Genomic DNA, 24,757 nt, shown 5'->3' on the forward strand with positions numbered 1-24,757 from the left:
TTTGCTCAGGGAGCGTGCAGTAAGTGTGGAATGGAGCTGGGCCTTTATTTTCCAGATTCTTGTGGATCTCAGATTGTGTGAATTTGCTTGGGACAGTGTATTTCCGGAAACTCTACTGGAATTAGACCCTCAGTGGATGGATTGGCTCATCTCTACACCTAGGCTCAACCCTGATGCCATCACCTCTGCCTCTTACCACAGAAATTCCATCTATTCTATGCGTGACTGACTGATGTACCAAGTTCTGAGTCTGGGCAGTGCCCAAATCAAATATGGCCCCTGCTCCATCACAAGTATGTCATGACCATGTGATCAGTCACATGTGTAGGAGGAGTCTGGCTGTGCTGTAGAAGGTAAAACTAGTTTCTTTATGCTTCATGATTGTATGCAGTGTGTGGTTTTATTCTTCTGATTTAATGCAGAATTGTACTGTATAACAGCAGTGTATAGAAAGCTCATGTAGGAGAGCTGTGTATGTGTATGAAATGTGCATGTAGTGAAGATGTGTATGTAATGTGCATGTAGTGGAGATGTGTATGTAATGTGCATGTAGTGGAGATGTGTATGTAATGTGCATGTAGTGGAGATGTATGTGTCATGTGCATGTAGTGGAGATGTATGTGTCATGTGCATGTAGTGGAGATGTGTATGTAATGTGCATGTAGTGGAGATGTGTATGTAATGTGCATGTAGTGGAGATGTATGTAATGTGCATGTAGTGGAGATGTGTATGTAATGTGCATGTAGTGGAGATGTATGTGTCATGTGCATGTAGTGGAGATGTGTATGTAATGTGCATGTAGTGGAGATGTATGTGTCATGTGCATGTAGTGGAGATGTATGTGTCATGTGCATGTAGTGGAGATGTATGTGTCATGTGCATGTAGTGGAGATGTATGTGTCATGTGCATGTAGTGGAGATGTATGTGTCATGTGCATATAGTGGAGATGTATGTGTCATGTGCATGTAGTGGAGATGTATGTGTCATGTGCATGTAGTGGAGATGTATGTGTGATGTGCATGTAGTGGAGATGCATGTGTGATGTGCATGTAGTGGAGATGTATGTGTCATGTGCATGTAGTGGAGATATATGTGTCATGTGCATGTAGTGGAGATGTATGTGTCATGTGCATGTAGTGGAGATGTATGTGTCATGTGCATGTAGTGGAGATGTGTATGTAATGTGCATGTAGTGGAGATGTATGTGTCATGTGCATGTAGTGGAGATGTATGTGTCATGTGCATGTAGTGGAGATGTATGTGTCATGTGCATGTAGTGGAGATGTATGTGTATTGTGCATGTAATGGAGATGTATGTGTCATGTGCATGTAGTGGAGATGTATGTGTAATGTGCATGTAGTGGAGATGTGTATGTAATGTGCATGTAGTGGAGATGTATGTGTAATGTGCATGTAATGGAGATGCATGTGTCATGTGCATGTAGTGGAGATGTATGTGTATTGTGCATGTAGTGGAGATGTATGTGTCATGTGCATGTAGTGGAGATGTATGTGTCATGTGCATGTAGTGGAGATGTATGTGTCATGTGCATGTAATGGAGATGTATGTGTAATGTGCATGTAGTGGAGATGTATGTGTCATGTGCATGTAATGGAGATGCATGTGTCATGTGCATGTAGTGGAGATGTATGTGTCATGTGCATGTAGTGGAGATGTATGTGTCATGTGCATGTAATGGAGATGTATGTGTAATGTGCATGTAGTGGAGATGTATGTGTAATGTGCATGTAGTGGAGATGTATGTGTCATGTGCATGTAATGGAGATGCATGTGTCATGTGCATGTAGTGGAGATGTATGTGTATTGTGCATGTAATGGAGATGCATGTGTCATGTGCATGTAGTGGAGATGTATGTGTCATGTGCATGTAGTGGAGATGTATGTGTATTGTGCATGTAGTGGAGATGTATGTGTCATGTGCATGTAGTGGAGATGTATGTGTCATGTGCATGTAGTGGAGATGTATGTGTCATGTGCATGTAATGGAGATGTATGTGTCATGTGCATGTAATGGAGATGCATGTGTCATGTGCATGTAATGGAGATGTATGTGTCATGTGCATGTAGTGGAGATGTATGTGTCATGTGCATGTAATGGAGATGCATGTGTCATGTGCATGTAGTGGAGATGTATGTGTCATGTGCATGTAGTGGAGATGTATGTGTCATGTGCATGTAATGGAGATGTATGTGTAATGTGCATGTAGTGGAGATGTATGTGTATTGTGCATGTAATGGAGATGTATGTGTAATGTGCATGTAGTGGAGATGTATGTGTCATGTGCATGTAGTGGAGATGTATGTGTCATGTGCATGTAGTGGAGATGTATGTGTCATGTGCATGTAGTGGAGATGTATGTGTCATGTGCATGTAGTGGAGATGTATGTGTCATGTGCATGTAGTGGAGATGTATGTGTGATTTGCATGTAGTGGAGATGTATGTGTATTGTGCATGTAATGGAGATGTATGTGTAATGTGCATGTAGTGGAGATGTATGTGTAATGTGCATGTAATGGAGATGTATGTGTCATGTGCATGTAGTGGAGATGTATGTGTCATGTGCATGTAGTGGAGATGTATGTGTCATGTGCATGTAGTGGAGATGTATGTGTCATGTGCATGTAGTGGAGATGTATGTGTCATGTGCATGTAGTGGAGATGTGTATGTAATGTGCATGTAGTGGAGATGTATGTGTCATGTGCATGTAGTGGAGATGTATGTGTCATGTGCATGTAGTGGAGATGTATGTGTCATGTGCATGTAGTGGAGATGTATGTGTAATGTGCATGTAGTGGAGATGTATGTGTCATGTGCATGTAGTGGAGATGTATGTGTAATGTGCATGTAGTGGAGATGTGTATGTAATGTGCATGTAGTGGAGATGTATGTGTAATGTGCATGTAATGGAGATGCATGTGTCATGTGCATGTAGTGGAGATGTATGTGTATTGTGCATGTAGTGGAGATGTATGTGTCATGTGCATGTAGTGGAGATGTATGTGTCATGTGCATGTAGTGGAGATGTATGTGTCATGTGCATGTAGTGGAGATGTATGTGTCATGTGCATGTAGTGGAGATGTATGTGTGATTTGCATGTAGTGGAGATGTATGTGTATTGTGCATGTAATGGAGATGTATGTGTAATGTGCATGTAGTGGAGATGTATGTGTAATGTGCATGTAATGGAGATGTATGTGTCATGTGCATGTAGTGGAGATGTATGTGTCATGTGCATGTAGTGGAGATGTATGTGTCATGTGCATGTAGTGGAGATGTATGTGTCATGTGCATGTAGTGGAGATGTATGTGTCATGTGCATGTAGTGGAGATGTGTATGTCATGTGCATGTAGTGGAGATGTATGTGTCATGTGCATGTAGTGGAGATGTATGTGTCATGTGCATGTAGTGGAGATGTATGTGTCATGTGCATGTAGTGGAGATGTATGTGTCATGTGCATGTAGTGGAGATGTATGTGTCATGTGCATGTAGTGGAGATGTGTATGTAATGTGCATGTAGTGGAGATGTATGTGTAATGTGCATGTAGTGGAGATGTATGTGTATTGTGCATGTAATGGAGATGTATGTGTAATGTGCATGTAGTGGAGATGTATGTGTCATGTGCATGTAGTGGAGATGTATGTGTCATGTGCATGTAGTGGAGATGTATGTGTCATGTGCATGTAGTGGAGATGTATGTGTCATGTGCATGTAGTGGAGATGTATGTGTCATGTGCATGTAGTGGAGATGTATGTGTCATGTGCATGTAGTGGAGATGTGTATGTAATGTGCACGTAGTGGAGATGTATGTGTCATGTGCATGTAGTGGAGATGTGTATGTAATGTGCATGTAGTGGAGATGTATGTGTAATGTGCATGTAATGGAGATGCATGTGTCATGTGCATGTAGTGGAGATGTATGTGTATTGTGCATGTAGTGGAGATGTATGTGTCATGTGCATGTAGTGGAGATGTATGTGTCATGTGCATGTAATGGAGATGCATGTGTCATGTGCATGTAGTGGAGATGTATGTGTATTGTGCATGTAGTGGAGATGTATGTGTATTGTGCATGTAATGGAGATGTATGTGTAATGTGCATGTAGTGGAGATGTATGTGTCATGTGCATGTAGTGGAGATGTATGTGTAATGTGCATGTAGTGGAGATGTGTATGTAATGTGCATGTAGTGGAGATGTATGTGTAATGTGCATGTAATGGAGATGCATGTGTCATGTGCATGTAGTGGAGATGTATGTGTATTGTGCATGTAGTGGAGATGTATGTGTCATGTGCATGTAGTGGAGATGTATGTGTCATGTGCATGTAGTGGAGATGTATGTGTCATGTGCATGTAGTGGAGATGTATGTGTCATGTGCATGTAGTGGAGATGTATGTGTGATGTGCATGTAGTGGAGATGTATGTGTATTGTGCATGTAATGGAGATGTATGTGTAATGTGCATGTAGTGGAGATGTATGTGTAATGTGCATGTAATGGAGATGTATGTGTCATGTGCATGTAGTGGAGATGTATGTGTATTGTGCATGTAGTGGAGATGTATGTGTCATGTGCATGTAGTGGAGATGTATGTGTCATGTGCATGTAGTGGAGATGTATGTGTCATGTGCATGTAGTGGAGATGTATGTGTCATGTGCATGTAGTGGAGATGTATGTGTGATGTGCATGTAGTGGAGATGTATGTGTATTGTGCATGTAATGGAGATGTATGTGTAATGTGCATGTAGTGGAGATGTATGTGTCATGTGCATGTAGTGGAGATGTATGTGTCATGTGCATGTAGTGGAGATGTATGTGTCATGTGCATGTAGTGGAGATGTGTATGTAATGTGCATGTAGTGGAGATGTATGTGTAATGTGCATGTAATGGAGATGCATGTGTCATGTGCATGTAGTGGAGATGTATGTGTATTGTGCATGTAGTGGAGATGTATGTGTCATGTGCATGTAGTGGAGATGTATGTGTCATGTGCATGTAGTGGAGATGTATGTGTCATGTGCATGTAGTGGAGATGTATGTGTCATGTGCATGTAGTGGAGATGTATGTGTGATGTGCATGTAGTGGAGATGTGTATTGTGCATGTAATGGAGATGTATGTGTAATGTGCATGTAGTGGAGATGTATGTGTCATGTGCATGTAGTGGAGATGTATGTGTCATGTGCATGTAGTGGAGATGTATGTGTCATGTGCATGTAGTGGAGATGTATGTGTCATGTGCATGTAGTGGAGATGTATGTGTCATGTGCATGTAGTGGAGATGTATGTGTCATGTGCATGTAGTGGAGATGTATGTGTCATGTGCATGTAGTGGAGATGTATGTGTCATGTGCATGTAGTGGAGATGTATGTGTGATGTGCATGTAGTGGAGATGTATGTGTCATGTGCATGTAGTGGAGATGTATGTGTAATGTGCATGTAGTGGAGATGCATGTGTCATGTGCACGTAGTGGAGATGTATGTGTCATGTGCATGTAGTGGAGATGTATGTGTCATGTGCATGTAGTGGAGATGCATGTGTCATGTGCATGTAGTGGAGATGTATGTGTGATGTGCATGTAGTGGAGATGTATGTGTCATGTGCATGTAGTGGAGATGTATGTGTCATGTGCATGTAGTGGAGATGTATGTGTAATGTGCATGTAGTGGAGATGCATGTGTCATGTGCACGTAGTGGAGATGTATGTGTCATGTGCATGTAGTGGAGATGTATGTGTAATGTGCATGTAGTGGAGATGCATGTGTCATGTGCATGTAGTGGAGATGTATGTGTCATGTGCATGTAGTGGAGATGCATGTGTCATGTGCATGTAGTGGAGATGTATGTGTCATGTGCATGTAGTGGAGATGTATGTGTCATGTGCATGTAGTGGAGATGTATGTGTAATGTGCATGTAGTGGAGATGTATGTGTCATGTGCATGTAGTGGAGATGCATGTGTCATGTGCATGTAGTGGAGATGTATGTGTCATGTGCATGTAGTGGAGATGTATGTGTCATGTGCATGTAGTGGAGATGTATGTGTCATGTGCATGTAGTGGAGATGTATGTGTAATGTGCATGTAGTGGAGATGTATGTGTCATGTGCATGTAGTGGAGATGTATGTGTAATGTGCATGTAGTGGAGATGTATGTGTCATGTGCATGTAATGGAGATGTATGTGTGATGTGCATGTTGTGGAGATGTATGTGTCATGTGCATGTAGTGGAGATGTATGTGTATTGTGCATGTAATGGAGATGTATGTGTAATGTGCATGTAGTGGAGATGTATGTGTCATGTGCATGTAGTGGAGATGTATGTGTAATGTGCATGTAGTGGAGATGTGTATGTAATGTGCATGTAGTGGAGATGTATGTGTAATGTGCATGTAATGGAGATGCATGTGTCATGTGCATGTAGTGGAGATGTATGTGTATTGTGCATGTAGTGGAGATGTATGTGTCATGTGCATGTAGTGGAGATGTATGTGTCATGTGCATGTAGTGGAGATGTATGTGTCATGTGCATGTAGTGGAGATGTATGTGTCATGTGCATGTAGTGGAGATGTATGTGTGATGTGCATGTAGTGGAGATGTATGTGTATTGTGCATGTAATGGAGATGTATGTGTAATGTGCATGTAGTGGAGATGTATGTGTAATGTGCATGTAGTGGAGATGTATGTGTATTGTGCATGTAATGGAGATGTATGTGTAATGTGCATGTAATGGAGATGTATGTGTATTGTGCATGTAATGGAGATGTATGTGTAATGTGCATGTAGTGGAGATGTATGTGTAATGTGCATGTAGTGGAGATGTATGTGTATTGTGCATGTAATGGAGATGTATGTGTATTGTGCATGTAATGGAGATGTATGTGTAATGTGCATGTAGTGGAGATGTATGTGTGATGTGCATGTAGTGGAGATGTATGTGTATTGTGCATGTAATGGAGATGTATGTGTAATGTGCATGTAATGGAGATGTATGTGTCATGTGCATGTAGTGGAGATGTATGTGTATTGTGCATGTAGTGGAGATGTATGTGTCATGTGCATGTAGTGGAGATGTATGTGTCATGTGCATGTAGTGGAGATGTATGTGTCATGTGCATGTAGTGGAGATGTATGTGTCATGTGCATGTAGTGGAGATGTATGTGTGATGTGCATGTAGTGGAGATGTATGTGTATTGTGCATGTAATGGAGATGTATGTGTAATGTGCATGTAGTGGAGATGTATGTGTCATGTGCATGTAGTGGAGATGTATGTGTCATGTGCATGTAGTGGAGATGTATGTGTCATGTGCATGTAGTGGAGATGTGTATGTAATGTGCATGTAGTGGAGATGTGTATGTAATGTGCACGTAGTGGAGATGTATGTGTCATGTGCATGTAGTGGAGATGTATGTGTCATGTGCATGTAGTGGAGATGTATGTGTCATGTGCATGTAGTGGAGATGTATGTGTCATGTGCATGTAGTGGAGATGTATGTGTCATGTGCATGTAGTGGAGATGTGTATGTAATGTGCATGTAGTGGAGATGTGTATGTAATGTGCACGTAGTGGAGATGTATGTGTCATGTGCATGTAGTGGAGATGTATGTGTCATGTGCATGTAGTGGAGATGTATGTGTCATGTGCATGTAGTGGAGATGTATGTGTCATGTGCATGTAGTGGAGATGTATGTGTCATGTGCATGTAGTGGAGATGTATGTGTCATGTGCATGTAGTGGAGATGTATGTGTCATGTGCATGTAGTGGAGATGTATGTGTCATGTGCATGTAGTGGAGATGTATGTGTCATGTGCATGTAGTGGAGATGTATGTGTGATGTGCATGTAGTGGAGATGTATGTGTATTGTGCATGTAATGGAGATGTATGTGTCATGTGCATGTAGTGGAGATGTATGTGTCATGTGCATGTAGTGGAGATGTATGTGTCATGTGCATGTAGTGGAGATGTATGTGTCATGTGCATGTAGTGGAGATGTATGTGTCATGTGCATGTAGTGGAGATGTGTATGTAATGTGCATGTAGTGGAGATGTGTATGTAATGTGCACGTAGTGGAGATGTATGTGTCATGTGCATGTAGTGGAGATGTATGTGTCATGTGCATGTAGTGGAGATGTATGTGTCATGTGCATGTAGTGGAGATGTATGTGTCATGTGCATGTAGTGGAGATGTATGTGTCATGTGCATGTAGTGGAGATGTATGTGTGATGTGCATGTAGTGGAGATGTATGTGTCATGTGCATGTAGTGGAGATGTATGTGTCATGTGCATGTAGTGGAGATGTATGTGTCATGTGCATGTAGTGGAGATGTATGTGTCATGTGCATGTAGTGGAGATGTATGTGTATTGTGCATGTAATGGAGATGTATGTGTAATGTGCATGTAGTGGAGATGTATGTGTCATGTGCATGTAGTGGAGATGTATGTGTCATGTGCATGTAGTGGAGATGTATGTGTCATGTGCATGTAGTGGAGATGTATGTGTCATGTGCATGTAGTGGAGATGTATGTGTCATGTGCATGTAGTGGAGATGTATGTGTCATGTGCATGTAGTGGAGATGTATGTGTCATGTGCATGTAGTGGAGATGTATGTGTCATGTGCATGTAGTGGAGATGTATGTGTCATGTGCATGTAGTGGAGATGTATGTGTGATGTGCATGTAGTGGAGATGTATGTGTATTGTGCATGTAATGGAGATGTATGTGTCATGTGCATGTAGTGGAGATGTATGTGTGATGTGCATGTAGTGGAGATGTATGTGTCATGTGCATGTAGTGGAGATGTATGTGTAATGTGCATGTAGTGGAGATGTATGTGTCATGTGCATGTAGTGGAGATGTATGTGTAATGTGCATGTAGTGGAGATGTATGTGTCATGTGCATGTAGTGGAGATGTATGTGTCATGTGCATGTAGTGGTGATGTATGTGTCATGTGCACGTAGTGGAGATGTATGTGTAATGTGCATGTAGTGGTGATGTATGTGTAATGTGCATGTAGTGGAGATGCATGTGTCATGTGCATGTAGTGGAGATGTATGTGTCATGTGCATGTAGTGGAGATGTATGTGTGATGTGCATGTAGTGGAGATGTATGTGTCATGTGCATGTAGTGGAGATGTATGTGTCATGTGCATGTAGTGGAGATGTATGTGTAATGTGCATGTAGTGGAGATGCATGTGTCATGTGCACGTAGTGGAGATGTATGTGTCATGTGCATGTAGTGGAGATGTATGTGTCATGTGCATGTAGTGGAGATGTATGTGTAATGTGCATGTAATGGAGATGTATGTGTCATGTGCATGTAGTGGAGATGTATGTGTCATGTGCATGTAGTGGAGATGTATGTGTAATGTGCATGTAGTGGAGATGTATGTGTCATGTGCATGTAGTGGAGATGTATGTGTCATGTGCATGTAGTGGAGATGTATGTGTGATGTGCATGTAGTGGAGATGTATGTGTCATGTGCATGTAGTGGAGATGTATGTGTCATGTGCACGTAGTGGAGATGTATGTGTCATGTGCACGTAGTGGAGATGCATGTGTCATGTGCACGTAGTGGAGATGTATGTGTCATGTGCATGTAGTGGAGATGTATGTGTCATGTGCATGTAGTGGAGATGTATGTGTCATGTGCATGTAATGGAGATGCATGTGTCATGTGCATGTAGTGGAGATGTATGTGTCATGTGCATGTAGTGGAGATGTATGTGTCATGTGCATGTAGTGGAGATGTATGTGTCATGTGCATGTAGTGGAGATGTATGTGTCATGTGCATGTAGTGGAGATGTATGTGTGATGTGCATGTAATGGAGATGCATGTGTCATGTGCATGTAGTGGAGATGTATGTGTCATGTGCATGTAGTGGAGATGTATGTGTCATGTGCATGTAGTGGAGATGTATGTGTCATGTGCATGTAGTGGAGATGTATGTGTCATGTGCATGTAATGGAGATGCATGTGTCATGTGCATGTAGTGGAGATGTATGTGTCATGTGCATGTAGTGGAGATGTATGTGTAATGTGCATGTAATGGAGATGCATGTGTCATGTGCATGTAGTGGAGATGTATGTGTCATGTGCATGTAGTGGAGATGTATGTGTCATGTGCATGTAATGGAGATGCATGTGTCATGTGCATGTAGTGGAGATGCATGTGTGATGTGCATGTAGTGGAGATGTATGTGTCATGTGCATGTAGTGGAGATGTATGTGTCATGTGCATGTAGTGGAGATGTATGTGTCATGTGCATGTAGTGGAGATGTATGTGTAATGTGCATGTAGTGGAGATGTATGTGTAATGTGCATGTAGTGGAGATGTATGTGTCATGTGCATGTAGTGGAGATGTATGTGTCATGTGCATGTAATGGAGATGTATGTGTCATGTGCATGTAGTGGAGATGTATGTGTCATGTGCATGTAATGGAGATGCATGTGTCATGTGCATGTAGTGGAGATGTATGTGTCATGTGCATGTAGTGGAGATGTATGTGTCATGTGCATGTAATGGAGATGCATGTGTCATGTGCATGTAGTGGAGATGCATGTGTGATGTGCATGTAGTGGAGATGTATGTGTCATGTGCATGTAGTGGAGATGTATGTGTCATGTGCATGTAGTGGAGATGTATGTGTCATGTGCATGTAATGGAGATGCATGTGTCATGTGCATGTAGTGGAGATGCATGTGTGATGTGCATGTAGTGGAGATGTATGTGTCATGTGCATGTAGTGGAGATGTATGTGTCATGTGCATGTAGTGGAGATGTATGTGTGATGTGCATGTAGTGGAGATGTATGTGTCATGTGCATGTAATGGAGATGTATGTGTCATGTGCATGTAGTGGAGATGTATGTGTGATGTGCATGTAGTGGAGATGTATGTGTCATGTGCATGTAGTGGAGATGTATGTGTCATGTGCATGTAATGGAGATGCATGTGTCATGTGCATGTAGTGGAGATGTATGTGTCATGTGCATGTAATGGAGATGCATGTGTCATGTGCATGTAGTGGAGATGTATGTGTCATGTGCATGTAGTGGAGATGTATGTGTCATGTGCATGTAGTGGAGATGCATGTGTGATGTGCATGTAGTGGAGATGTATGTGTCATGTGCATGTAGTGGAGATGTATGTGTCATGTGCATGTAATGGAGATGCATGTGTCATGTGCATGTAGTGGAGATGTATGTGTCATGTGCATGTAGTGGAGATGTATGTGTCATGTGCATGTAATGGAGATGCATGTGTCATGTGCATGTAGTGGAGATGTATGTGTCATGTGCATGTAGTGGAGATGTATGTGTAATGTGCATGTAGTGGAGATGTATGTGTCATGTGCATGTAGTGGAGATGTATGTGTCATGTGCATGTAGTGGAGATGTATGTGTCATGTGCATGTAGTGGAGATGTATGTGTAATGTGCATGTAGTGGAGATGTATGTGTCATGTGCATGTAGTGGAGATGTATGTGTCATGTGCACGTAGTGGAGATGTATGTGTCATGTGCACGTAGTGGAGATGTGTGTGTCATGTGCACGTAGTGGAGATGTGTGTGTCATGTGCATGTAGTGGAGATGTATGTGTCATGTGCATGTAGTGGAGATGTATGTGTCATGTGCATGTAGTGGAGATGTATGTGTAATGTGCATGTAGTGGAGATGTATGTGTATTGTGCATGTAATGGAGATGTATGTGTAATGTGCATGTAGTGGAGATGTATGTGTCATGTGCATGTAGTGGAGATGTATGTGTCATGTGCATGGTGTGGAGATGTATGTGTAATGTGCATGTAGTGGAGATGTATGTGTCATGTGCATGTAGTGGAGATGTATGTGTCATGTGCATGTAGTGGAGATGTATGTGTCATGTGCATGTAGTGGAGATGTATGTGTCATGTGCATGTAGTGGAGATGTATGTGTCATGTGCATGTAGTGGAGATGTATGTGTCATGTGCATGTAGTGGAGATGTATGTGTCATGTGCATGTAGTGGAGATGTATGTGTCATGTGCATGTAGTGGAGATGTATGTGTCATGTGCATGTAGTGGAGATGTATGTGTCATGTGCATGTAGTGGAGATGTATGTGTCATGTGCATGTAGTGGAGATGTATGTGTCATGTGCATGTAATGGAGATGCATGTGTCATGTGCATGTAGTGGAGATGTATGTGTCATGTGCATGTAGTGGAGATGTATGTGTAATGTGCATGTAATGGAGATGCATGTGTCATGTGCATGTAGTGGAGATGTATGTGTCATGTGCATGTAGTGGAGATGTATGTGTCATGTGCATGTAATGGAGATGCATGTGTCATGTGCATGTAGTGGAGATGCATGTGTGATGTGCATGTAGTGGAGATGTATGTGTCATGTGCATGTAGTGGAGATGTATGTGTCATGTGCATGTAGTGGAGATGTATGTGTAATGTGCATGTAGTGGAGATGTATGTGTAATGTGCATGTAATGGAGATGCATGTGTCATGTGCATGTAATGGAGATGTATGTGTCATGTGCATGTAGTGGAGATGTATGTGTCATGTGCATGTAATGGAGATGCATGTGTCATGTGCATGTAGTGGAGATGTATGTGTCATGTGCATGTAGTGGAGATGTATGTGTCATGTGCATGTAATGGAGATGCATGTGTCATGTGCATGTAGTGGAGATGCATGTGTGATGTGCATGTAGTGGAGATGTATGTGTCATGTGCATGTAGTGGAGATGTATGTGTCATGTGCATGTAGTGGAGATGTATGTGTCATGTGCATGTAATGGAGATGCATGTGTCATGTGCATGTAGTGGAGATGCATGTGTGATGTGCATGTAGTGGAGATGTATGTGTCATGTGCATGTAGTGGAGATGTATGTGTCATGTGCATGTAGTGGAGATGTATGTGTGATGTGCATGTAGTGGAGATGTATGTGTCATGTGCATGTAATGGAGATGTATGTGTCATGTGCATGTAGTGGAGATGTATGTGTGATGTGCATGTAGTGGAGATGTATGTGTCATGTGCATGTAGTGGAGATGCATGTGTCATGTGCATGTAATGGAGATGCATGTGTCATGTGCATGTAGTGGAGATGTATGTGTCATGTGCATGTAGTGGAGATGCATGTGTCATGTGCATGTAGTGGAGATGTATGTGTCATGTGCATGTAATGGAGATGTATGTGTCATGTGCATGTAGTGGAGATGTATGTGTCATGTGCATGTAGTGGAGATGTATGTGTCATGTGCATGTAGTGGAGATGTATGTGTCATGTGCATGTAATGGAGATGCATGTGTCATGTGCATGTAGTGGAGATGTATGTGTCATGTGCATGTAGTGGAGATGCATGTGTCATGTGCATGTAGTGGAGATGTATGTGTCATGTGCATGTAATGGAGATGTATGTGTCATGTGCATGTAGTGGAGATGTATGTGTCATGTGCATGTAGTGGAGATGCATGTGTCATGTGCATGTAGTGGAGATGTATGTGTCATGTGCATGTAGTGGAGATGTATGTGTCATGTGCATGTAATGGAGATGCATGTGTCATGTGCATGTAGTGGAGATGTATGTGTCATGTGCATGTAGTGGAGATGTATGTGTCATGTGCATGTAGTGGAGATGTATGTGTCATGTGCATGTAGTGGAGATGCATGTGTCATGTGCATGTAGTGGAGATGTATGTGTCATGTGCATGTAGTGGAGATGTATGTGTCATGTGCATGTAATGGAGATGCATGTGTCATGTGCATGTAGTGGAGATGTATGTGTCATGTGCATGTAGTGGAGATGTATGTGTCATGTGCATGTAGTGGAGATGTATGTGTCATGTGCATGTAGTGGAGATGTATGTGTCATGTGCATGTAGTGGAGATGTATGTGTCATGTGCATGTAGTGGAGATGTATGTGTCATGTGCATGTAGTGGAGATGTATGTGTCATGTGCATGTAGTGGAGATGTATGTGTCATGTGCATGTAGTGGAGATGTATGTGTCATGTGCACGTAGTGGAGATGTGTGTGTCATGTGCACGTAGTGGAGATGTGTGTGTCATGTGCATGTAGTGGAGATGTATGTGTCATGTGCACGTAGTGGAGATGTATGTGTCATGTGCACGTAGTGGAGATGTATGTGTAATGTGCATGTAGTGGAGATGTATGTGTATTGTGCATGTAATGGAGATGTATGTGTAATGTGCATGTAGTGGAGATGTATGTGTCATGTGCATGTAGTGGAGATGTATGTGTCATGTGCATGGTGTGGAGATGTATGTGTAATGTGCATGTAGTGGAGATGTATGTGTCATGTGCATGTAGTGGAGATGTATGTGTCATGTGCATGTAGTGGAGATGTATGTGTCATGTGCATGTAGTGGAGATGTATGTGTCATGTGCATGTAGTGGAGATGTATGTGTCATGTGCATGTAGTGGAGATGTATGTGTCATGTGCATGTAGTGGAGATGTATGTGTCATGTGCATGTAGTGGAGATGTATGTGTCATGTGCATGTAGTGGAGATGTATGTGTCATGTGCATGTAGTGGAGATGTATGTGTCATGTGCATGTAGTGGAGATGTATGTGTCATGTGCATGTAGTGGAGATGTATGTGTCATGTGCATGTAATGGAGATGCATGTGTCATGTGCATGTAGTGGAGATGTATGTGTCATGTGCATGTAGTGGAGATGTATGTGTCATGTGCATGTAGTGGAGATGTATGTGTCATGTGCATGTAGTGGAGATGTATGTGTCATGTGCATGTAGTGGAGATGTATGTGTCATGTGCATGTAGTGGAGATGTATGTGTCATGTGCATGTAGTGGAGATGTATGTGTGATGTGCATGTAGTGGAGATGTATGTGTCATGTGCATGTAGTGGAGATGTATGTGTGATGTGCATGTTGTGGAGATGTATGTGTCATGTGCATGTTGTGGAGATGTATGTGTCATGTGCATGTAGTGGAGATGTATGTGTCATGTGCATGTAGTGGAGATGTATGTGTAATGTGCATGTAGTGGAGATGTATGTGTCATGTGCATGTAGTGGAGATGTATGTGTCATGTGCATGTAGTGGAGATGTATGTGTGATGTGCATGTTGTGGAGATGTATGTGTCATGTGCATGTTGTGGAGATGTATGTGTCATGTGCATGTTGTGGAGATGTATGTGTCATGTGCATGTAATGGAGATGCATGTGTCATGTGCATGTAGTGGAGATGTATGTGTCATGTGCATGTAGTGGAGATGTATGTGTCATGTGCATGTTGTGGAGATGTATGTGTAATGTGCATGTAGTGGAGATGTATGTGTGATGTGCATGTTGTGGAGATGTATGTGTGATGTGCATGTAGTGGAGATGTATGTGTCATGTGCATGTAGTGGAGATGTATGTGTCATGTGCATGTAGTGGAGATGTATGTGTCATGTGCATGTAGTGGAGATGTATGTGTGATGTGCATGTTGTGGAGATGTATGTGTGATGTGCATGTAGTGGAGATGTATGTGTCATGTGCATGTAGTGGAGATGTATGTGTATTGTGCATGTAATGGAGATGCATGTGTCATGTGCATGTAGTGGAGATGTATGTGTCATGTGCATGTAGTGGAGATGTATGTGTCATGTGCATGTAGTGGAGATGTATGTGTGATGTGCATGTTGTGGAGATGTATGTGTCATGTGCATGTAGTGGAGATGTATGTGTGATGTGCATGTTGTGGAGATGTATGTGTCATGTGCATGTAGTGGAGATGTATGTGTCATGTGCATGTAGTGGAGATGTATGTGTGATGTGCATGTAGTGGAGATGTATGTGTGATGTGCATGTAGTGGAGATGTATGTGTCATGTGCATGTAGTGGAGATGTATGTGTCATGTGCATGTAGTGGAGATGTATGTGTCATGTGCATGTAGTGGAGATGTATGTGTCATGTGCATGTAGTGGAGATGTATGTGTCATGTGCATGTAGTGGAGATGTATGTGTCATGTGCATGTAGTGGAGATGTATGTGTCATGTGCACGTAGTGGAGATGTATGTGTCATGTGCACGTAGTGGAGATGTATGTGTCATGTGCATGTAGTGGAGATGTATGTGTCATGTGCATGTAGTGGAGATGTATGTGTCATGTGCATGTAGTGGAGATGTATGTGTGATGTGCATGTAGTGGAGATGTATGTGTCATGTGCATGTAGTGGAGATGTATGTGTCATGTGCATGTAGTGGAGATGTATGTGTATTGTGCATGTAATGGAGATGCATGTGTCATGTGCATGTAGTGGAGATGTATGTGTCATGTGCATGTAGTGGAGATGTATGTGTCATGTGCATGTAGTGGAGATGTATGTGTGATGTGCATGTAGTGGAGATGTATGTGTGATGTGCATGTAGTGGAGATGTATGTGTCATGTGCATGTAGTGGAGATGTATGTGTCATGTGCATGTAGTGGAGATGTATGTGTCATGTGCACGTAGTGGAGATGTATGTGTCATGTGCATGTAGTGGAGATGTATGTGTCATGTGCACGTAGTGGAGATGTATGTGTCATGTGCATGTAGTGGAGATGTATGTGTCATGTGCATGTAGTGGAGATGTATGTGTCATGTGCATGTAGTGGAGATGTATGTGTATTGTGCATGTAATGGAGATGCATGTGTCATGTGCATGTAGTGGAGATGTATGTGTCATGTGCATGTAGTGGAGATGTATGTGTGATGTGCATGTAGTGGAGATGTATGTGTATTGTGCATGTAATGCAGATGCATGTGTCATGTGCATGTAGTGGAGATGTATGTGTCATGTGCATGTAGTGGAGATGTATGTGTCATGTGCATGTAGTGGAGATGTATGTGTCATGTGCATGTAGTGGAGATGTATGTGTCATGTGCATGTAGTGGAGATGTATGTGTCATGTGCATGTAGTGGAGATGTGTATGTAATGTGCATATAGTGGAGATGTATGTGTCATGTGCATGTAGTGGAGATGTATGTGTCATGTGCATGTAGTGGAGATATATGTGTCATGTGCATGTAGTGGAGATGTATGTGTCATGTGCATGTAGTGGAGATGTATGTGTCATGTGCATGTAGTGGAGATGTGTATGTAATGTGCATGTAGTGGAGATGTATGTGTCATGTGCATGTAGTGGAGATGTATGTGTCATGTGCATGTAGTGGAGATGTATGTGTCATGTGCATGTAGTGGAGATGTATGTGTATTGTGCATGTAATGGAGATGTATGTGTAATGTGCATGTAGTGGAGATGTATGTGTCATGTGCATGTAGTGGAGATGTATGTGTAATGTGCATGTAGTGGAGATGTGTATGTAATGTGCATGTAGTGGAGATGTATGTGTAATGTGCATGTAATGGAGATGCATGTGTCATGTGCATGTAGTGGAGATGTATGTGTATTGTGCATGTAGTGGAGATGTATGTGTCATGTGCATGTAGTGGAGATGTATGTGTCATGTGCATGTAGTGGAGATGTATGTGTCATGTGCATGTAGTGGAGATGTATGTGTCATGTGCATGTAGTGGAGATGTATGTGTGATTTGCATGTAGTGGAGATGTATGTGTATTGTGCATGTAATGGAGATGTATGTGTAATGTGCATGTAGTGGAGATGTATGTGTAATGTGCATGTAATGGAGATGTATGTGTCATGTGCATGTAGTGGAGATGTATGTGTCATGTGCATGTAGTGGAGATGTATGTGTCATGTGCATGTAGTGGAGATGTATGTGTCATGTGCATGTAGTGGAGATGTATGTGTCATGTGCATGTAGTGGAGATGTGTATGTAATGTGCATGTAGTGGAGATGTATGTGTCATGTGCATGTAGTGGAGATGTATGTGTCATGTGCATGTAGTGGAGATGTATGTGTCATGTGCATGTAGTGGAGATGTATGTGTCATGTGCATGTAGTGGAGATGTATGTGTCATGTGCATGTAGTGGAGATGTATGTGTAATGTGCATGTAGTGGAGATGTGTATGTAATGTGCATGTAGTGGAGATGTATGTGTAATGTGCATGTAATGGAGATGCATGTGTCATGTGCATGTAGTGGAGATGTATGTGTATTGTGCATGTAGTGGAGATGTATGTGTCATGTGCATGTAGTGGAGATGTATGTGTCATGTGCATGTAGTGGAGATGTATGTGTCATGTGCATGTAGTGGAGATGTATGTGTCATGTGCATGTAGTGGAGATGTATGTGTGATTTGCATGTAGTGGAGATGTATGTGTCATGTGCATGTAGTGGAGATGTATGTGTCATGTGCATGTAGTGGAGATGTATGTGTCATGTGCATGTAGTGGAGATGTATGTGTCATGTGCATGTAGTGGAGATGTGTATGTAATGTGCATGTAGTGGAGATGTATGTGTCATGTGCATGTAGTGGAGATGTATGTGTCATGTGCATGTAGTGGAGATGTATGTGTCATGTGCATGTAGTGGAGATGTATGTGTCATGTGCATGTAGTGGAGATGTATGTGTCATGTGCATGTAGTGGAGATGTGTATGTAATGTGCATGTAGTGGAGATGTATGTGTAATGTGCATGTAGTGGAGATGTATGTGTATTGTGCATGTAATGGAGATGTATGTGTAATGTGCATGTAGTGGAGATGTATGTGTCATGTGCATGTAGTGGAGATGTATGTGTCATGTGCATGTAGTGGAGATGTATGTGTCATGTGCATGTAGTGGAGATGTATGTGTCATGTGCATGTAGTGGAGATGTATGTGTCATGTGCATGTAGTGGAGATGTATGTGTCATGTGCATGTAGTGGAGATGTGTATGTAATGTGCACGTAGTGGAGATGTATGTGTCATGTGCATGTAGTGGAGATGTGTATGTAATGTGCATGTAGTGGAGATGTATGTGTAATGTGCATGTAATGGAGATGCATGTGTCATGTGCATGTAGTGGAGATGTATGTGTATTGTGCATGTAGTGGAGATGTATGTGTCATGTGCATGTAGTGGAGATGTATGTGTCATGTGCATGTAATGGAGATGCATGTGTCATGTGCATGTAGTGGAGATGTATGTGTATTGTGCATGTAATGGAGATGTATGTGTCATGTGCATGTAGTGGAGATGTATGTGTCATGTGCATGTAGTGGAGATGTATGTGTAATGTGCATGTAGTGGAGATGTATGTGTCATGTGCATGTAGTGGAGATGTATGTGTAATGTGCATGTAGTGGAGATGTGTATGTAATGTGCATGTAGTGGAGATGTATGTGTAATGTGCATGTAATGGAGATGCATGTGTCATGTGCATGTAGTGGAGATGTATGTGTATTGTGCATGTAGTGGAGATGTATGTGTCATGTGCATGTAGTGGAGATGTATGTGTCATGTGCATGTAGTGGAGATGTATGTGTCATGTGCATGTAGTGGAGATGTATGTGTCATGTGCATGTAGTGGAGATGTATGTGTGATGTGCATGTAGTGGAGATGTATGTGTATTGTGCATGTAATGGAGATGTATGTGTAATGTGCATGTAGTGGAGATGTATGTGTAATGTGCATGTAATGGAGATGTATGTGTCATGTGCATGTAGTGGAGATGTATGTGTATTGTGCATGTAGTGGAGATGTATGTGTAATGTGCATGTAGTGGAGATGTATGTGTAATGTGCATGTAATGGAGATGCATGTGTCATGTGCATGTAGTGGAGATGTATGTGTATTGTGCATGTAGTGGAGATGTATGTGTCATGTGCATGTAGTGGAGATGTATGTGTCATGTGCATGTAGTGGAGATGTATGTGTGATGTGCATGTAGTGGAGATGTATGTGTCATGTGCATGTAATGGAGATGTATGTGTCATGTGCATGTAGTGGAGATGTATGTGTCATGTGCATGTAGTGGAGATGTATGTGTCATGTGCATGTAGTGGAGATGTATGTGTATTGTGCATGTAGTGGAGATGTATGTGTATTGTGCATGTAATGGAGATGTATGTGTAATGTGCATGTAGTGGAGATGTATGTGTAATGTGCATGTAATGGAGATGCATGTGTCATGTGCATGTAGTGGAGATGTATGTGTATTGTGCATGTAGTGGAGATGTATGTGTCATGTGCATGTAGTGGAGATGTATGTGTCATGTGCATGTAGTGGAGATGTATGTGTGATGTGCATGTAGTGGAGATGTATGTGTCATGTGCATGTAATGGAGATGTATGTGTCATGTGCATGTAGTGGAGATGTATGTGTCATGTGCATGTAGTGGAGATGTATGTGTCATGTGCATGTAGTGGAGATGTATGTGTATTGTGCATGTAGTGGAGATGTATGTGTATTGTGCATGTAATGGAGATGTATGTGTAATGTGCATGTAGTGGAGATGTATGTGTAATGTGCATGTAATGGAGATGCATGTGTCATGTGCATGTAGTGGAGATGTATGTGTATTGTGCATGTAGTGGAGATGTATGTGTCATGTGCATGTAGTGGAGATGTATGTGTCATGTGCATGTAGTGGAGATGTATGTGTGATGTGCATGTAGTGGAGATGTATGTGTATTGTGCATGTAGTGGAGATGTATGTGTCATGTGCATGTAATGGAGATGTATGTGTCATGTGCATGTAGTGGAGATGTATGTGTCATGTGCATGTAGTGGAGATGTATGTGTCATGTGCATGTAGTGGAGATGTATGTGTATTGTGCATGTAGTGGAGATGTATGTGTCATGTGCATGTAGTGGAGATGTATGTGTCATGTGCATGTAGTGGAGATGTATGTGTCATGTGCATGTAGTGGAGATGTATGTGTCATGTGCATGTAGTGGAGATGTATGTGTGATGTGCATGTAGTGGAGATGTATGTGTATTGTGCATGTAATGGAGATGTATGTGTAATGTGCATGTAGTGGAGATGTATGTGTCATGTGCATGTAGTGGAGATGTATGTGTCATGTGCATGTAGTGGAGATGTATGTGTCATGTGCATGTAGTGGAGATGTGTATGTAATGTGCATGTAGTGGAGATGTATGTGTAATGTGCATGTAATGGAGATGCATGTGTCATGTGCATGTAGTGGAGATGTATGTGTATTGTGCATGTAGTGGAGATGTATGTGTCATGTGCATGTAGTGGAGATGTATGTGTCATGTGCATGTAGTGGAGATGTATGTGTCATGTGCATGTAGTGGAGATGTATGTGTCATGTGCATGTAGTGGAGATGTATGTGTGATGTGCATGTAGTGGAGATGTGTATTGTGCATGTAATGGAGATGTATGTGTAATGTGCATGTAGTGGAGATGTATGTGTCATGTGCATGTAGTGGAGATGTATGTGTCATGTGCATGTAGTGGAGATGTATGTGTCATGTGCATGTAGTGGAGATGTATGTGTCATGTGCATGTAGTGGAGATGTATGTGTCATGTGCATGTAGTGGAGATGTATGTGTCATGTGCATGTAGTGGAGATGTATGTGTCATGTGCATGTAGTGGAGATGTATGTGTCATGTGCATGTAGTGGAGATGTATGTGTGATGTGCATGTAGTGGAGATGTATGTGTATTGTGCATGTAATGGAGATGTATGTGTCATGTGCATGTAGTGGAGATGTATGTGTGATGTGCATGTAGTGGAGATGTATGTGTATTGTGCATGTAATGGAGATGTATGTGTCATGTGCATGTAGTGGAGATGTATGTGTGATGTGCATGTAGTGGAGATGTATGTGTCATGTGCATGTAGTGGAGATGTATGTGTCATGTGCATGTAGTGGAGATGTATGTGTGATGTGCATGTAGTGGAGATGTATGTGTAATGTGCATGTAGTGGAGATGCATGTGTCATGTGCACGTAGTGGAGATGTATGTGTCATGTGCATGTAGTGGAGATGTATGTGTCATGTGCATGTAGTGGAGATGCATGTGTCATGTGCATGTAGTGGAGATGTATGTGTGATGTGCATGTAGTGGAGATGTATGTGTCATGTGCATGTAGTGGAGATGTATGTGTCATGTGCATGTAGTGGAGATGTATGTGTAATGTGCATGTAGTGGAGATGCATGTGTCATGTGCACGTAGTGGAGATGTATGTGTCATGTGCATGTAGTGGAGATGTATGTGTCATGTGCATGTAGTGGAGATGCATGTGTCATGTGCATGTAGTGGAGATGTATGTGTCATGTGCATGTAGTGGAGATGTATGTGTCATGTGCATGTAGTGGAGATGTATGTGTAATGTGCATGTAGTGGAGATGTATGTGTCATGTGCATGTAGTGGAGATGCATGTGTCATGTGCATGTAGTGGAGATGTATGTGTCATGTGCATGTAGTGGAGATGTATGTGTCATGTGCATGTAGTGGAGATGTATGTGTCATGTGCATGTAGTGGAGATGTATGTGTAATGTGCATGTAGTGGAGATGTATGTGTCATGTGCATGTAGTGGAGATGTATGTGTAATGTGCATGTAGTGGAGATGTATGTGTCATGTGCATGTAATGGAGATGTATGTGTGATGTGCATGTTGTGGAGATGTATGTGTCATGTGCATGTAGTGGAGATGTATGTGTATTGTGCATGTAATGGAGATGTATGTGTAATGTGCATGTAGTGGAGATGTATGTGTCATGTGCATGTAGTGGAGATGTATGTGTAATGTGCATGTAGTGGAGATGTGTATGTAATGTGCATGTAGTGGAGATGTATGTGTAATGTGCATGTAATGGAGATGCATGTGTCATGTGCATGTAGTGGAGATGTATGTGTATTGTGCATGTAGTGGAGATGTATGTGTCATGTGCATGTAGTGGAGATGTATGTGTCATGTGCATGTAGTGGAGATGTATGTGTCATGTGCATGTAGTGGAGATGTATGTGTCATGTGCATGTAGTGGAGATGTATGTGTGATGTGCATGTAGTGGAGATGTATGTGTATTGTGCATGTAATGGAGATGTATGTGTAATGTGCATGTAATGGAGATGTATGTGTATTGTGCATGTAATGGAGATGTATGTGTAATGTGCATGTAGTGGAGATGTATGTGTAATGTGCATGTAGTGGAGATGTATGTGTATTGTGCATGTAATGGAGATGTATGTGTATTGTGCATGTAATGGAGATGTATGTGTAATGTGCATGTAGTGGAGATGTATGTGTGATGTGCATGTAGTGGAGATGTATGTGTATTGTGCATGTAATGGAGATGTATGTGTAATGTGCATGTAATGGAGATGTATGTGTCATGTGCATGTAGTGGAGATGTATGTGTCATGTGCATGTAATGGAGATGTATGTGTATTGTGCATGTAATGGAGATGTATGTGTATTGTGCATGTAGTGGAGATGTATGTGTAATGTGCATGTAATGGAGATGTATGTGTATTGTGCATGTAGTGGAGATGTATGTGTCATGTGCATGTAGTGGAGATGTATGTGTCATGTGCATGTAGTGGAGATGTATGTGTCATGTGCATGTAGTGGAGATGTATGTGTCATGTGCATGTAGTGGAGATGTATGTGTGATGTGCATGTAGTGGAGATGTATGTGTATTGTGCATGTAATGGAGATGTATGTGTAATGTGCATGTAGTGGAGATGTATGTGTCATGTGCATGTAGTGGAGATGTATGTGTCATGTGCATGTAGTGGAGATGTATGTGTCATGTGCATGTAGTGGAGATGTGTATGTAATGTGCATGTAGTGGAGATGTGTATGTAATGTGCACGTAGTGGAGATGTATGTGTCATGTGCATGTAGTGGAGATGTATGTGTCATGTGCATGTAGTGGAGATGTATGTGTCATGTGCATGTAGTGGAGATGTATGTGTCATGTGCATGTAGTGGAGATGTATGTGTCATGTGCATGTAGTGGAGATGTGTATGTAATGTGCATGTAGTGGAGATGTGTATGTAATGTGCACGTAGTGGAGATGTATGTGTCATGTGCATGTAGTGGAGATGTATGTGTCATGTGCATGTAGTGGAGATGTATGTGTCATGTGCATGTAGTGGAGATGTATGTGTCATGTGCATGTAGTGGAGATGTATGTGTCATGTGCATGTAGTGGAGATGTATGTGTCATGTGCATGTAGTGGAGATGTATGTGTCATGTGCATGTAGTGGAGATGTATGTGTCATGTGCATGTAGTGGAGATGTATGTGTCATGTGCATGTAGTGGAGATGTATGTGTGATGTGCATGTAGTGGAGATGTATGTGTATTGTGCATGTAATGGAGATGTATGTGTCATGTGCATGTAGTGGAGATGTATGTGTCATGTGCATGTAGTGGAGATGTATGTGTCATGTGCATGTAGTGGAGATGTATGTGTCATGTGCATGTAGTGGAGATGTATGTGTCATGTGCATGTAGTGGAGATGTGTATGTAATGTGCACGTAGTGGAGATGTATGTGTCATGTGCATGTAGTGGAGATGTATGTGTCATGTGCATGTAGTGGAGATGTATGTGTCATGTGCATGTAGTGGAGATGTATGTGTCATGTGCATGTAGTGGAGATGTATGTGTCATGTGCATGTAGTGGAGATGTATGTGTGATGTGCATGTAGTGGAGATGTATGTGTCATGTGCATGTAGTGGAGATGTATGTGTCATGTGCATGTAGTGGAGATGTATGTGTCATGTGCATGTAGTGGAGATGTATGTGTCATGTGCATGTAGTGGAGATGTATGTGTATTGTGC

At 41.9% G+C, this 24,757-nt stretch overlaps 1 protein-coding gene across 3 annotated transcripts in view; it reads left to right on the forward strand.

The window, feature by feature from the left end:
- The first annotated feature begins 318 nt into the window (after window positions 1–318).
- The window catches only part of LOC138665371 (oocyte zinc finger protein XlCOF7.1-like), a 117,513-nt gene continuing 93,074 nt past the window's right edge, over window positions 319–24,757 (forward strand). For 2 of the 3 annotated variants that reach the window (XM_069752797.1, XM_069752798.1), the window contains exon 1: window positions 323–353. The gene's annotated coding sequence lies outside the window, so the exon portion shown is untranslated. Of the gene's footprint in view, window positions 354–24,757 lie in introns of all 3 variants that reach the window. The other variant, XM_069752796.1, reaches the window with a different exon arrangement.

The sequence above is a fragment of the Ranitomeya imitator genome, chromosome 2 (assembly GCF_032444005.1).
Source record: "Ranitomeya imitator isolate aRanImi1 chromosome 2, aRanImi1.pri, whole genome shotgun sequence".
NCBI classification, from domain to species: domain Eukaryota; kingdom Metazoa; phylum Chordata; class Amphibia; order Anura; family Dendrobatidae; genus Ranitomeya; species Ranitomeya imitator.